The sequence below is a fragment of the Mustela erminea genome, chromosome 1 (assembly GCF_009829155.1).
Source record: "Mustela erminea isolate mMusErm1 chromosome 1, mMusErm1.Pri, whole genome shotgun sequence".
NCBI classification, from domain to species: Eukaryota; Metazoa; Chordata; class Mammalia; order Carnivora; family Mustelidae; genus Mustela; species Mustela erminea.
Window position 1 is genome coordinate 40,173,345 of NC_045614.1, and position 17,167 is coordinate 40,190,511.

The 17,167-nt window shown below is 45.8% G+C and overlaps 1 long non-coding RNA gene across 1 annotated transcript in view; it reads right to left on the reverse strand.

The window, feature by feature from the left end:
* Positions 1 to 2,681, reverse strand: part of LOC116579531 — a 70,196-nt gene extending 67,515 nt beyond the window's left edge. Inside the window, exon 1 of the long non-coding RNA XR_004281317.1 lies at positions 2,568 to 2,681. This is a non-coding gene — a long non-coding RNA (uncharacterized LOC116579531). The remainder of the gene's footprint in view (positions 1 to 2,567) is intronic.
* Between the last annotated feature and the right edge of the window lie 14,486 nt (positions 2,682 to 17,167).

Here is a 17,167-nt window from a genome sequence, read left to right on the forward strand (position 1 = left end):
CAGCAGGTGTCCAGGAAGGGAAAGCTCTGTAGGCCACACTCATCGGTTCTCTTGGTTAGCTGTTGTCAGCCTCCCAGAAACACTGCAATAGGCAGGATGGAGTTCTGAGCCCATGGGGCCTGTGATAACTGAATCCCAAGGTAAACATCTCCTGGTCATGACCTTGTCAAGCTGTGTGCTGTCCTTTCCTGAGGATGACCTGACCTTGAGAGACTCTCCTTTCCGGTGTCTGCATGCTGAAATAAAGCACTGCTTGTTTGGTCTTAAAGGGTCCATAAAGCTGAGGGCTCAAAGCAGGCCCTTTGTCAGTGATAAAATATCATTCTTTAGAATAGACACCTTGACCACTCACTTGCCCAGCATTGGATCACGGTGTCAAGGGGCTCCAGAAGGCATCCCAGGGTCTGCTGCTGGACTCACTGTATCACACACATTCATTTTTAATTCCCACCAAGATATGTAAAGATGGGAAGATACTGCCAAACATCAGTCTTGAGAAATGAGACACAAATGAAGCTAATTCCATCCACCCAGACCTATTCCCGCAGGTGGGCTAGAACAGCTGACAGAGCCTGTGCCTTCCTTTTTTTGTAATTTCCATAGAGCAAAGCTGACCCTTGGCCTATGGGTCAATCTGAGAACACAGACAACGCTGCAGCTTCAACCAGCAAGTTTTTACATAAATCTGCAGAATATTCTTGTTGGACATTTTGTCTGCTAGAAAGGGAGATAGCATAACCAGGCTTTGGAACTCAGTGGCAATCCCAGCTTGATTATATCCTAGCTGGGTGGGGACTTTCAGCCACTACTTAACTCTGAACCTTGGTTTTCTTGTCTGTGAAATGGGCCAACAGTAATACCTATCTCATCCATAAGGTAAGCGGAATAAACAAAAGAATGTGAAATACTTGTCGCAGGGCTGCTGTTAGTTGCTAAAATGCGCGCTGCATGGAGCCAAGCACTTTACATGGATTAACTCATTTAATCCTCTCAACACCCTGTGTGTACGTACATTCATTAGCCTCATTTTGCCACTGAGAGAAGGAAGGCAGCACAGAGAGGTAAACCAAGTCACACAGCAACCAGATGGACAAGCCAGGATTTGCACCTCGGGTCAGGTCTCAGCGTGTATACTCTTAACCATAATGGAAAGCTATTGTTTCCATAAATAACACAGATTTATTTATTTGTTCAGCAAGTAGTAAAATAAGAAATAACTGAAAGTGTGCTGAATATTTTTTAAAAATTTAAATCCTAGGGGTGCCTGGGTGGCTCAGTGGGTTAAAGCCTCTGCCTTCGGCTCAGGTCATGATCCCAGGGTCCTGGGATCGGAGCCCCGCATCAAGCTCTCTGCTCAGCAGGGAGCCTGCTTCCTCCTCTCTCTCTGCCTGCCTCTCTGCCTACTTGTGATCTCTGCCTGTCAAATAAATAAATAAAATCTTTTAAAAAAAAAAATTTAAATCCTAGATGGGCAGAACGAAGAGATCTGAGTATGGCCTGAGAGGCTAGGAAACACCTTTTTGGTCACCTAATTGGCGCAGGCCGCAGCCGAGGTGGGAATACAGAGATTTAGCTAGGACGATGCTGCCACACTGATATTATCAGAATCCCCCTGAGAGCCTGTTGAACTCAGCCCTACAGTGTGCCATGCAGTAGAGCTGGGGTGGGGTCCCTGCGTTTGCATCTCTCCCTCTGACCCCAACAAGCTCCCTGCAGCAGCTTGGGGCTGCTGGTCTGGGGAGCACGCTGTGAGCGGAAGAAGCAAAGAAGGGGAGGAAGATAGAAACACGTGGGCAGAGGAGACTGCAAGGCCAGAGTTCTCATTTCCTAAGTGACCCCGACGCCTGACAGTGTTCTCATCTGGCAAGTGAGAAAATCAGGGCTTCGAGCAATGAATTCTCTTGTCACAAAACTTCGCAGTGGGAAAGGCAGGATGCAGAGCCAGGTCCTGGAGGGACAGAGAGCCACCCCCAGGTGCCGCCAGGGAAACCACGGAGAAGGAGGACTGTGGCACTCTGCAGCATCTGTGGCAGTCCACGACACAAACAGCCTCACACAGACTTCCTGGGGATCCTAGAGAAGCAGGGCAGCGGGGTTGGAGCTGAGGAGGAGAACAGGCTCCCCCCATGCTGCTTCTCCAGCTTGTAGGTGCTGCTCCTGCCCAGGGCTTTCCCCCGCCAGGGGTGGTGTTTGGAAACAGGATGCTCTGACCCTTGGGACTCTTTTCCTGCCCCTTTCTGGCTCATGAAGCCATACAGCCTAGGACAGATCCATTAAGTGTTTTCAGAGCAGGACAGATCCATTAAGTATTTTCCAGGAGCAACAAAAATTTGGGGAGAGGACAGGGTCAGGGATCATTGCCTCTGATCCCTCTGATCCCAAGGATCCCTCTGATCTTTGCAGCTTTTAATTTGAAGCTTCCAGAGAGGAGGCCAGTCTTGCTAAAATCAGTACAATAACTCAAAAATTTCAGTCTCCTTCAGTAAAAACAACACAAGATAAAACATTCACGTTGTATCAGACACTAATGGGTGCTGCGGGGGTTCCAAGTCAATAACAGTACTTACTGGGTTGGCGGTGGGTGGGAGAGAGCTTCCTAAATGCAGTGCCGAACATTTTTTCTTCGTTATCTTGTGTAAATCTCATGATCATTCTTGGGGGTGGATGCTTCATTATCCCCATTTTACAGGGGGAGAAACTGAGGCTCCAAGGGATAGGGTACCTTGTGAGAGACACAGTTCACAGTTCACAAGTTCCTGCTCTAGTTTCCCAAAGCGGCCGAATATTTCCAAGTTTCCACCCTCCTGTACCCCACAGACACCCCTCCTTCTCCCCTCCTTTAGAGTTCAATGGCCAAAAGAGTGGGCACAGTAGAATGAGACCTGGGCTTGAACCCACACTCCTTGGACACATATTAGCCATGTGACCTTGAATATACACCCTTGAATTAAGCAAAAAAGGGCGTATACGGGCGGTGTAACTGAAGAATCCAGGGATAGACCAGTATTCAATCTGGTCTGATCCAGGAGCTCAGGTCTGTTCTCTCCTTCTCCATCTCTTACGGCTCTGCTTCCAGACCACTGGGTCCATCCTTGATGCAGTTTCCCTTCATGGAGGCAATGCGTCTGCCATAGTTCCTGCCGCACATGCTCCCAGGATCCCGTGCATGGGAAGGTGTCTCAGCCCTAGCAGTCCCAGTAGTTGTGTTATGTTTCAGTGGCTCTGGTGGGGTCTCTGCTGAACCCTGAGCCAATCCCTGGGGTCAGAGGATCCTGATGAGCTGATGAGCTTGGGTCAAGCCATGAGCTTTAAGTCTCAGTTGGGGATAGAACCACCTCCTAAGCACATTCACTGACAGTGGGGAAAGGGGTGGTTCTTCAAGGAAACTAGGAAACAGTTAGCACAAGTCTGGATAGATTCCAGATGTGCTTGATCAAAGAGCAACTTCTTTGTGCCTCAATTTCTCCTTCTGTAAAATGGGAATTATTGTAGTCTTAGCTCAAGCTGTCATAACAAGATTCCTTAACATTCTATAATAGGTAGCTTAAATAAGAGAAATTTATTTTCTCACAGTTCTGGAGGCTGGAAGTCCAAGATCAGGGTGTCTGCCAGCCTGGCTGGGTTCTGGTGAGACCTCTCTTCCTGCTCAAAGATGACATCCTTCTTGCTGTGTCCTCACATGACCTTTCCTATGTGCATGCATGTGGAGAGAAGATCTTTTTCCTTCCTCTTCTTAGAAGGGCACTAATCTCGGCACGCCTGGGTGACTCAGTGGGTTAAGCCTCTGCTTTCAGCTCACATCATGATCTCAGGGTCCTGGGATCGAGCCCCGCATTGGGCTCTCTGCTCAGCAGGGAACCTGCTTCCCTCTCTCTCTCTGCCTCTCTGCCTACTTGTGATCTCTCTCTGTCAAATAAATAATAAATAAAATCTTTAAAAAAAAAAAAAAAGAAGGGCACTAATCTCATATGGGCACCCCAATCTCATAACCTAATTGAACCCTAATTCCTTCCCACAGTCTCGATATCTGAATACCATTGGAGGTTACATCAACAAATGAATTTGGCGGGGGGGGGACACAATTTGATCCATAGCTGCTAGCATCTACCTTATTCAGTTAATATGAGAATTAAAAGATAATGCTGTAACGTTCTTATAGTATTTGGCCCTTATTAAGTACCAGTTAATAAATAGTAGCTTATAGGTTATACATTATTTATTATTTATTATTATTATTATTATTGTCATAAATTTACTTTCTTTTTTATTTAAGTACAATGAGATTCACCTATTTTAAGTATTGCGTGTGATGAATTTCGGTAATTCTGTGCACCAGTGTCATCCCCACCACAATCAGGATAGAGAGAGCACCACAGAAGCACCTTCAAGGCCCTTGGTATTTGGGCTTCTCCCAGGACTCCCAGCCTCAGGCAACCACTAATCCGCTTCATGTCACTAAAGCTCTGCCTTTCTTAAGAAGCTCGTACAAATGGAATCACACGGTGTTTGACTTCTTACACTTGGCATAAGGATTTTGAAATTCATTCGTGTTGTTATCGTGTATTGATATTTTGTTCCTTTATCTTTTTTTTTTTTTTAAGATTTTATTTATTTATTTGACAGACGGAGATCACAAGCAGGCAGAGAAGCAGGCAGAGAGAGAGGAGGAAGCAGGCTCCCTGCTGAGCAGAGAGCCCGATGTGGGGCTGGATCCCCGGACCCTGGGATCATGACCTGAGCCGAAGGCAGAGGCTTTAACCCACTGAGTCACCCAGGCGCCCCTGTTCCTTTATCTTGATGAGCAGGATTCTGTTGCATGGATAGACCACAGTTTGTTTAACCATTTGTCACTGATGCGACTGTTTCTCGTTTTTTGATATTAGGAACCAGCTGCTAAGAGCAATCATGTACAGTTCTGTATGTGAACATATGTCTTCTCTTTTTAAATTTTTTTAAAGATTTTATTTATTTACTTATTTTAGAGAGAGATTGACAGCAAGCGTGGGGAGAGGCAGAGGCAGAGGGAGAAAGAACCTCCAGCAGCTCCATACTGAGCACAATCTCACAACCCTGAGATCATGACCCGAGCCAAAAGCGAGACTCACTCAACCGACCAAGCCACCAGGTGCCTCTGAACATGAGTCTCCTGGACAATAAGATTTTTATGGCAGATTCTCTGGTGTATCTCACAGTATTTTGAAGACGTTTAAAAATCATTTGTACCAATACCTACTACAACATAAAAACCACACTCTACACAATCCTACCTGTATGGAATGTTGAGAATAGGCAAAGGCAGAAAGTCAGTGGGTGATTGCCCGGGCCTGGGACCCTGGGAGAAGATGATGCCTGCTCCTAGGTTTTAGGTTTCTTTTCAAAGTCACGAAATGTTCTAGAACTGGTGATGGTTATGGATGCACAACTCCGAACATGCCAAAAAACCACCGAATTGCACACTTCAAATGGGTGAATTGTATGCTGTGTGAATTCTATTTCAATAAAGCTGTTAAAAATTATTGGTTAAATGAATAAATGATTAAATAATTGGATGATTCCACATATGAATGAATATTCTCGTTTCCTGACTATTTAATCACTCCAGTACCCTTTGGTATTTATTTGTAATTCAGCACATGTATTGGGTATTTAGTAAGTGCCAGATATTGGGCTAGGGGCAGAGGGTTCAGAGGCAGACGAGACAAGGGATCCATCCTCTCAAAGACACACACTTGAGAGAGGGAAACAGACTCTAATTGCAGCTGTGATTGCTAACCCCGATATATCACTCACAATGCTATGTTCACTAAGAGCTAAAGTCTATATTCTAGTTGTAAATATATCTCTTTCTTCATCTACTCTTCATAGCCACCCTGGAGGAACGTACTAGCATTACTTGCACTCTTTAGATGGAAACACTGATACAGAGAGGGTCAGTCACTTGCCCACCATTACCCAGCTGGTAAATGGTGCAACTGGGACTTGAAGCCCAGGAAGCTTGGCTCAGTGTCCATGGCCCTGACTGCTATTCTCCACTCCCATTCAGGGCAACAGGGCTCCAATGGCAAGGGTCTTAACTATGGCACAGTGGGTGAGCCAAGGGCACTACCCCATCTCCCTCAGGCTTGGGTTCTCAGTCTTGCCTTGGTCTTGGTACACTCTCTCCCTCAGCCAAGCCTCTGGTCCTGACCATGCTCCATAGACCCCAAGAAAGGAGCTCCCCAGACCTACCTCTGGTATTAAGTACTGCCTCATTACCTCTCTGCTTCTATTCCTCTCCCCCAGCAGAATGGAAACCACTTATTAGGGATTGAATTGTTTGCCCCATAACTTCATATGTTGAAGCCCTCACCTCCGAGGACACTATGTTTGGAGATTGGGCCTTTAAAGACCTAATTAAGGTTAAGTGAAGTCATCAGGGTGGGGTCCTAATCCAACAGGACTAGTGTCCTTCCTAGAAGAGGAAGAGAGATGCAGGAGTGTGGTGCACAGGAGAAAGGCCAAGTAAAGACACAGCAGGAAGGCAGCCATCTGCAAGCCAGGAGAGGAGGCCTCCCCAGAAACCAATGCTACAAGCACCTTGACCTTGGACTTATAGCCTCCAGGACTGAAAAATAAATTCCTGTTATTTAAATAATCTAGTCTGTGGTCTTGTGTTATGGCAGCCCAAGAAGACTAATACCTCACTATGTTCCTGCTCCTCCCAGAATGGGAGTAGGCCTGGCCCTAGCAGGGAGAGACAGACTCTGGAGAGGAAAGGTCTGAAACATTCTTGGAAATCTCACCTGAGAGCAAATACTGGATTGGATCTCCTGTGCTGCACAGCCACTGGCTCATACATATCTGAGAGCTGACTATAAAATGGTCAATAAGCACCATCATTACCATAACGTAAATTACCTAAACTTTTATTAAATAAATTATGCCAAAAATAAAGGCAATAAATACTCAAAGCCACCCCTTTCTAAATATTTTACTACAATCATGTATCCACATAGTAGATAAATCACAGAGTGGTGTACAACTGCACGTCTCGTCCCAAATCCCCATTCAGTGACATCACGCTGGTAGCATAAGTTAGGTCAAGGCAGGTGTATTTACACCATAGACATTGGCAAACACCCTGACTCAGAGCTTGATCCGTTGTTGTGTTGATGGTCTAGATGTATGTAAGCGATTGAGAAAATGTCAATAATTAAGTTCATCATATATATAGATGTCACATTGTGAATAGCACAAAAACCAAGGACAGGTTCTTGCAGTATTCAAACACTGTTATCCAGCTCAGCAAGGAAGTCACTCATGCCACTGATGAAAACAAATGTCTTCACTGCTTCACTTCCATCTTATTCTTCAACATAAGCAAAATTATCAACCCATATTCATGTTGGAGCTGCATCTGTTTGTCAGTTGCAACTCCTGGTGGGATACTGAGGTGGGAGTTAGGCAAACATCACCAAAAACATTTTGTGAAAATCATCAGGCTATGTGGAATATATGATAGTATCTGTTTAATTTATGTTAAACTGTGAAGTATATTTATACACCATAATTGCATAGAATATTATATTTATTTGTACTAAATTGCTTAGTATACATCACTAATATTAGTAAAATGTATAATAAATAGGCACTATGTGTGAGTGTATATATACATATCTATGTACTTTGGTGGGGAGAGACATGTATTAGGCATTGAACGTTCAGTAGCACATTGCTGTGTCAAATCCTCCCTATATAAGGAGATGGGGGCACAGGGAGTGGAGGGTCTGCCCCACATCCCACACCATGGCTCCCGAGCCCCTACCCATACTGCTGCCGTCCAGCCCATCACAGCACCCCACACTGGTGTGGAAGGGCAATCTAGCGAGACAGGAGTAGTCCCTGGGATTCCATCATTCCTATTTGTTGCTGAAATCCTCTTGGTGCCATACAAATAGCTAAGCCATAAATCCTAGGAGGTGCATAATTTCATTATTCTTATTATGCTTAATTAAAATAACGCTGAGCCTGGGTTAGTGATTAACTTTCTCTCTACCTCCCTCAGCCTCCTATTAAGGTAATTTGTTTCTGAACTCTCAGCACAAACACAGGCCAAGATTTTGTTTTTCCTCTAGCTATTTTGGTTATTTTTTACTATTTCTTTTTTATTTTTGTTTTTGTTTTTGTTTTTGTTTTTGTTACCCCTCAAGGGTGGCAAATTTAATTGTTAAACTTGTCCATCTTATTCCTCGAGATGAACCTCACTTGAGAAAATGGGAAGGAAGGGTGGACAGACTTTAGTTCAAAAGCAGTTCTGACACCATTTAGGAAATGAAGAGGCCAGCCACGCAGCAGAAAAATAAAAAGCCACACACATTACATATGTCTAACAAAAACAATTAGCTTCTGAAAAGAATTCTTTAATCTCAAAATTAATAAGGCAATCAACTAATTAATGACTAGAAAAATTTAATAAACAGACAATCTCAAAATTAATAATAAGACAATTCAATTAAAAATGGGCAAAAGATTTGAACAAACACTTCACCAAAGAAAATGTACTATTGGCCAAGAGGCACATGAAAAGTGTTTGATATCATTAATCATTTGGAAAATGATAAATCAAGCCATGGTGAGACCACGCTGGATACCCACTTCAATGCTTGAAGTTAAAGAGTTTAATTTAAGGTAAAATGACCAACGATACTAAATGCCAGTGAGGATGGGGAACAAAAAAACCCTCCTGTATTGTTGGTGAGAATGCAAAGTGGTACAACACTTTGGGAGACCATGTGGCCATTTCTGATCACGTTAAACAGACAGTGAGCATACAGTATAGCAATTTCACTTCTAGGTGTTGACCCAAGAGAAATGAAGACATATGTTCGTCCACACGAAATATACCTCAATGTTCACAGAAGCTTTATTTCTAAGAGCCACAACAGCACATGCGTTCATTAACAAGCAAACGGAGAAAGAATTTGTGGTATAATCATTCAATCGTATACTACTCAGCACCAAGAAAAGGAATAAACTGTTGATCCACACAGCAACACGGATGTATCTCTAATAATTATTATGCTAAGCAACGACCATAATTAAGTACCTGCTGTATGATTCCACTTTATACCACATTCTAGAAAAAGCAAAAGGATAAAGACAGAAAACATGAGGGGCTCCCAGGGGCTGGGAAAACGGACTGCAGAGCAGCACAGGATAGCAGTTCCAGAGGCAGGGAAGGTGGCCCACCTCGCCTGGGTGATGGGTACATGGGTGGATCCCCCTGTCCACTGGACGTCAAGTATGGGCGTATTTTGTTATATGAGATTTATCCCTCAACAAAATGGATTTAAAAGTACTAGCTGGGTGACCTTGGGCAAGTTATTTTACTCTTCCAGGCCTCAGTATCCTCATCTTTAAAATGGTGATAATGACAATTGTTATAAAAATTAAAATATATGCAAACACTTAGAACATGGGCGTGCATAACAATATTGTTTGCTTTATTCATTGGATTTGATTTTCATTAAATTATAAAAGGCCATATAGTAGGTATTCATTCATTCATTCATTCATCCACTCAATAAATATTTAATAAGTACCTACTACATTCTAAGTGTGTTCTAAGCACTAGAAATATGCCAGTAAATAAAGTGAAGATCCTTGCCTTCTTGATATTTAAATTTTATTAAGGGAAGACAAATAATAAAAAATAAGATAACAAATAAATTATCTATTAAGTTAGAAGTTAGTAAATGCTGTGGGGGGAAAAAGAAAAAAAATAGAATAGGGTGATAGACAAGAATACTGAGTCAGAGCTCAGGCAGTTTGCAATATTTTTAAGATTGATTTATGTATTTGAGAGAAAGAGAGAAAGGGAAAGATACAGCATGCGCAGGAGGAGCAAAGGGAGAGGGAGAGAGAATCTCAAGCACATACCACACTGCGCCCAGGGCCAGACACGGGGCTCGATCTCACGAACCCCAAGCCAAAATCGAGTCAGATGCTTAACCATCTGCACCACCCAGGCGCCCCACAGGCTGAGATTTTAAGTGTTAGAGCCAGCGGAGATTTTCCTGAGTAGATGATGTTGGAGGAAAAACTTGAAGGATACATACTTACAAGACAAAGGAAGAAATATCACCAGAGAGGCAGGGAAGGAGGGATCATAATTTCCCCATGTAATTATTTGTCAGTTGCCTAAAACTGATGAGCATTCATTCTGCGGGGTAGGGCTGGCTATGGGGAGGCCATGCTCTTTCTACTGTATTGGTTTGATCACACTGCAGTATAAACACTGAGAAGGCAACAACAGAAGTGAAGAATGTTTACAATTCACAGGCAGGCCTGTGGGCACATTGACATTGACTCCCAAACATCTAAATTCAAAAGTCACCTTGGCCACCTACTACTACTGACTCCGGCTGGGCCTTCCAGCTCTAGAGAGATAATGGTCCCAGAGCAGTGCAAGAAGGACCAAAGAAGATAGAACAGGTAAGGTCCTAGTCTCACTGCTGGCCTTTCCTCCTGAGAACCCCTTTGGATCTGTGTTGCTGCCCTACCTTGCACGGCGCCGCGCCCCCCCGCATCTGACCACCAACGCTCCAGAAACAATTACTCTTCTGCTCTCTGCGGCGCCAACACCACTTCCCCGACTTGCCAATTAGCATGTGTAATTTCAACACTTCTCCAACTAGATGATTTTAAATTCATATTCAATAATTTATGGAAATGAATGCTGGTATTTTCCCCTCCTTTTTTTTTTTTTTTTTTAAAGCACTTTAAAGAGATGGCCCCATCTTCTGACACTTGACACAGTTGATGAACAACGTGCCCAGTGGCAGAGTGGTTCCACTGCTGCCAGAGCTCGGCCTCCCGGGGAGACCCCGGAGAAAAGAAAGCTTTCTAAAACATTTCAATTGTAAGTGGAGTTCATTAGTTTAGATCCCATTACAATAAATTATTATCCACGGCTTTAAATCTTAACCAAATGGACATCACAATGATTAGCATCTCCTCTGTCTGTAGAAGGGCTCTAGAATAAACCAGCGCTGGATGATAAAGACAGCAGACTGGTCTTCAACCAAAACAGTTATTTGTCCTGAGAGGGAAAGCTCCCATCTGACAAAAAAGTAGGAGTCCAATCTCTTAATTTTCTCAGAAGAACATTAACACAGCGTCCCCAGGCAATTGGCAGTTGCTGGCTTCAAATCCTCCAGGTTCTCATCACTCGTAGGAGAAAGTTCTTTCAAAGAATAATGTTCCAAGGAGAAAACCCCAACTCCTTTTTTTTTTTTTCCAGTTTTACTGAGAGGTAGTAGACATAGAACACTGTATTAGTTAAGGTATATGACATACTGATTGGATATCTGTAAATGCTACAAAATCGTGCCCACAGTAAGCGGACATAACATCATCCAGACCTTGTGCATCTTATAACCCAGAATTTGTGTCTCCTCAACACCTTCATCTACTTCACTCCCCCTAACCACCTGCCTGGGCAACCATCATGGGTCTGGTCACGGTTTCCGTAAGTTTGCTTCTTTAAGATTCCACATGTAAGAGGGGTCATGCAGTATGTGTCTTTCTCTGTCTGAATGATTTCACTTAGTGTAATGCCCTCAAGGTCCATGCATGTTGTCACAGATGGGAGCATTTTTTTCTGTTATGGGGCTGTACCATATTCCGTTGTGTGTGTGTAATTCAGTTGTGTGCGTGTATATACACATATGGTACATATATAGTATATAAACATATATACCAGATTCGCTTTATCCATCCATAAGTGGATGGATCCATAAAGAATAAATATGTGGCAAACATTTATTTAACTCATTCATGAGAGAACGAGGGATATGGTAGATCTGGTTCAAACAGCATTTGATGACGGGGGTTACAGAAAAGGTGGACAGAAGAAAGGTTTAACTCACTTGCTCATCTTTCAACTTAGAAACAACACCGACTAAAGTCCTTCAGGGTGGTGAAGTGATATCCGCTCGGCTTACCTTCTCCACCAGACAGAAACCTCTGGCTTCCCTGCAGGGCGACAGCCACTTACGCATATATGTGTGACCTCCCATAGATCAGCCCAAATCAGTACACAGCAAAATCAAAGGCACGGTCCCACAGAGAATGGAGTCATCCTTGTGTGGGCCTGGTAGATAATGCTCTAGCCTGATACTGAGAATCTATACTCTTCCTTTTTCCTGTATTTCTATGTTTTGGATAATTTTTCTCAACAGTTCTAAGTCTTCATCGTGGCAGATGAAATTAGCTTCTTCCTCTTCCCCCAGCCCCATCTGGTAATGTTACCCTCCAGAGACGAGGCTGGGCCACACACACACACACACAGCTGCTTCCTTTGATGGAATCACAACCCCCACCCCCTCTGTACTTCTCCTCTCCTTAAGGTCTCTGTTAAGTCATTTCCTCAAGGGAATCTTCCTAACCCCCTGACTAGGTCAGATCGCCTGTAAACACTCAGAGGCAGCCTTCCATAGGCCTCCCTCTTGGCACTTCTAACAGCTTTGGTTAACCATTGCATCATGTACAGTGGGTGAAAGTCAGGCTCCTTGACTGGGATAGAAATCCCCTGAAGGCAAGGGTGGGTCTGCTTTACCCATCCCTGGACACCTGCATCAGAGCCTGACCCGCAGAGACTCTGGCAGAGGGTGAAGAGGGCGGTGGCACCCTTGGCTCCCAGGCCCATGGCTCTGCTCAGGACCCAGAGGCTCTGAGCATGGGGGTCTCATTGTGCCCCTTCCTGGCCCAAAGTGTGGCTGAGCCCCAGTGTTCCAGAAAGTTCATGCGCAGGCAGGCTAACAGGTTGCAGGCAGACATGGGTCCACTTGGCCAGGCTGCCTCCCAGGCAAATGGGAGGAATGTGACTTACCTCTTGAGGCCCATCTCTCCATCTGACATGCGGGCTCTTGAGCGGAACCCCGGAGAGCAGTGTATTCCTCCCGGCACAAACTCAGGGTGGAGCTCATGTGATTAGGACTATGACAAATTGCAACGAGACACCACAGGATGATTGAGGGCTTCCTCTAATCACACCAATTGATATAAATTACTACGTCGGCCGCCCTGAGCGGCATCTGTGGGATTTACACCTCATTAGACCGGCGGTGCCAAATGAAGCAACAGGGGTGCACCGTCCCCTCCGTAGGAGACGCTTCTGTTCCAGACCAACACGGTAAACGGGGACTGGAGAGTGACATCAAACAACTCCAGTGAACAACGAGCAGCGACAGAGCTGGAGGAGACAGAAATGAAAGGAGTCCCAGTTCTATGTTGGGAGGTTTCTGATTTGAACCAGCTCTACACTTCGGCCAGCCTCCTGCTTCTGTGCTTCCCGGGGTGACACCAAAGCCCGGGGAACGAGCGGAATCGCAGAACCAGGTGGCCGGGACAGTGCTGACAAGGATGCGATTCTGAGGTGTGGGGAGGCGGCAGAGGCAAGAATTTGGCTTTGGTGGGGGCCATGCCAAGCATGGCTTGAATCTCCCATCCTTTCCGTCAGCTACCCTCAGTAAACCAGCCAGGGAAGAGACAGCACAGCTGTGTGACAGACACAGCTCTCAGATGAGCCCCCAGACCCCCAGCTGGGCCCTGGGCTCCACCCTCCTGCCTCCCGCAAGCCTTCCTCCAGAGCCCGGAGCCATTCCGGGCGGCCACCTCCCTCTCCTGCCAACCCTCCAGAGGTCCATGGGATATAAACAGGAAGGCGGGAAGCCAGGAAACCTGGATTTCCTTACGGGCTTCCAGAGGCGGAGGGGAGGCAGAGAAAGAAGCAGAAAATGAAGCCAGGCCATGGGAAGAGAAACACACAGCAGAGCCAGGAACAGCTCCCAGACCTGATTATAAGGTGGGAAGGCTTTGTGTCATGATTGTGTTTGAGCAGTGGTGGATGTTGTGGGTCTTTTCTCTGGAAGTAATCCCAGTTTAGACTGTGGGAGGACAATGTCACAGGGGGATGCCTCAGCTGATAGATGGGGTCTAGGTCACAGACACTAGCTCAGTGGATTAGATCCAGCAGGACAGAAGTCAGGCTCACCTAGAGGGTGCCTCTGGAGGCCGCTATCCCCACCAAGCCCGGATGCCCCGTCCATGCACCTGCCACCACAGCAGCTCATCAGAAACAACTGTGACCCTAAAGGAGGGCCTTCTACCACCTGGGACACACAGCCCACCTGCAGGGCCGGTGCAGAAGCCCTGGGGAACAGCCCTCATGATAACGGAGGGGGCACTGGGATGACTTGGGCAATGTTCTCCACTGTTCCCACTTGCAGCTATAGTGATAACCGTCGTGATGCACACCTGAATGGTTCGCACCCCTTGCCTGTCTCCCTTACTCCCTCCCAGTGCTTCCTGGGGCCCCCTCCCTGAAGACTTGCTTGCATGCCAGTATCTCTCTCCAGGTCTGCCTCCAGAAATACCCCAACCAAAGCAGGGTCTCTGTGGAACTTAGAAAGGGACATCCACCTGGTGGATGGGGCCTCAGGGGTGTATGGCTTGGCAAGCAACCCTTCTCCGGTCTGACAAAGTCTAACACCAGGGGCCGACGGGCAGGTGACCCATGGGCCAGATTTTTAGCCCCCACCTGACTCTTCTGCTGTGCTTCCTTGCCCAACAAAGAAGCCCCTTGGCAGCCTTTGGCACATCTACCACTTCTCCCTTCTCGGCTTCAGGAAGGAAAAGTTTGCCTGGAATGGACAAATGATCTACCTTTGAGGCACATCAGAAAACCCACCAACATAGTCTTGAGAGTCCGAACATTGCTAGGAATTGGGAAGCAAGCAGGATGTGGAAGAAACAGAACAGGGCTCGAATGTGAGTACACTGAGCTCAAATTCTGCCTCTGACACTCTGGATAGATCATTTCAACTCTCTGGATTTTCCATTTCTGCAGCTGAAGAGAGCACATGATTATTGGAGGCATAAGGTTAGGAAGCCAACAGCAAATACATGTGCTCAGACTCAGTCCTCTTCATCCCTCCTGTGCGTTCAGTAACCTGCTAGACTCCCGAAGGGGTCAGGGCCTGACTGAGACCCATGGCCATGATTCTCCAGGGTCCCTGACATCCACAACCCGGTCAGCCCCCTGCTAGTGTTGTATGCTCGCTGCTGTTGAGAGCCAAGAGGTAACTATGTTAACAGAGAGGGGCCACCAACAAGGTGATGACAAACCTCATGTCCCTTCTGTCCTTGACCTCCCCCCACTTCTGCTTGGTCAGGGAAATAGTTCCTTATTCTTCCTTCGCTGAGTAAAGTGATGCATGAACCAAGGCCCTGTGAGAGTACCAAGACTTCCCTCTTTATTTCTTGACTATTGTCCACTGAGGGGAACATTCACAGGTGTCGCTGAACTTCTTAGCAGGGTCTAGTGTGTTTGGCTGTGCCTCAGGTCTTCCTCACTTACACGTGCTGATTTGCACATGGGCGGCAGAACTCCTCACCTAAGCACAGACCCTGCCAAGCTTATTTCTGCAACCAAGGGAAACAGCCAGTAAGACCTGTGAGAGAGAAAACTCTGGTAGCCTGGAGACCGTGAGAGCACCTCCTCCAAGTTCCCCATCCCCCTACCTTCACCCAGGCAAGGGTGTTTTATCCACTAGGGGCACACACACACACACCACACAGTCACACAGTCCAGGTCTCATAAACACGTTGGACACCAGAAAAGAATAAAAGGTATCAGCTTGAAATAGAAAAATATGCAAAGCCAAAATGAATAAATGTTTAGTTAAATCTCTATAAACATTAGGTCCACCTTGTTCACTACCGAGTTTAGTTTTCATAAAGATTTTGTTACATCTGATAAAAATTCATGATTTGGTTACCTCGCTTTATGTGAACATCTAAGTTTGCATGACGACTACTTATAAAACAGAGCCAATAGTGTATTAAATGAGTTACTATTCATAGCCAAGTATGTTCAAAAGCAAATTCTAAAAATTATTTTTTAAAATATATAAATATTAATATATCAATCTCCCTACCTCTGATATGGGTACATTATGATATATAATAAATATAATACACAATATGTATATATGTATATTATATATAAACATATGTACGCATATGATAATGGCACATTATAATGTTTGATATGATACATACTATAGGGTTAGGTTCTAAAACCAAGAGTAACTAGGGCCCACGAACATCTTAAAATGATTTGCTACATGGCAATAGTCACAGCTGTTATTGGTTCTTGGAGAACTCTCTACTATGGTATACAGCCTCCAATGAGGACCTCATTTTTTTTTTAACCCTGAATACACTGATTTGAAAGTCAGTCGCTGGTCACTAAAGATGCACACAAATAATTCTCGGTTTATTATTTCAATGGAGGAAAAAGCCATTTTGCCCCTGAGAATTAAGGGCCCACATGCCTTCCTCCAGCCTCTTGTCCTACAGGTGAGCTGTCACCTACTTCCTCCAGACATTTCAGGAAGCTGGCTGGGTTCATCAGCAACTTAACCTCTTTTTAAACATCTCTGCCAGCTTACTGCATCCCCTCTGGGGAGCCCCTGGAGTCTCCCCTGAGCCTCCAGCCACATGCACAAGCTCTCGGGGCCACCCTGTCCTCCTGCCTCGATTGCCAGAGGCCACGCCTGTGGGTGAAGCCACCCCTGCAGGGCCCGGGTTCCTCACAAAGCCACTTCCATCCCATCACAGCTCCTGCCAACCTCTTCAGAGCAAAAGATTCGAGGGACCATTAAACACAGGCCATTAACAGAGACCGAGCCGAGTGGCACCAGGGAAAACCCCTCACAGCGGGCATCTCTTTGACTTTGGTTTTCATGCCACTTCAAGGAGCAAATTGATTTCAAATGCACACTTTAGAGCCTCTTGCTCACCCCATCATCTCTCCAATTAAGGCAAAAGCCTCAGGGCAGCTGAATCTTCATTATGAGGAACCCACCGGCAGGCCTGGGGTGGAGGTGCCCTGGGCAGCTTCTGGGCCCGGGGAGATGCCAGCAGCGGGACTGGAGACAGATGGGTGCTGGGTTTGTCGATGAATAATTCACACCCTCTGAGAGCCCTGCTGATACTTGGCATCAAAGAAGGATTCTTTCCAAGCCCAGCCACTGTGCAGAGGGGTGGGGGCTCCCAGGCAGAGGCCAGGACAAGCTTGTGAGGGGGGTGGATGGGGAGGGGGTGGGGAAGCCACATCCAC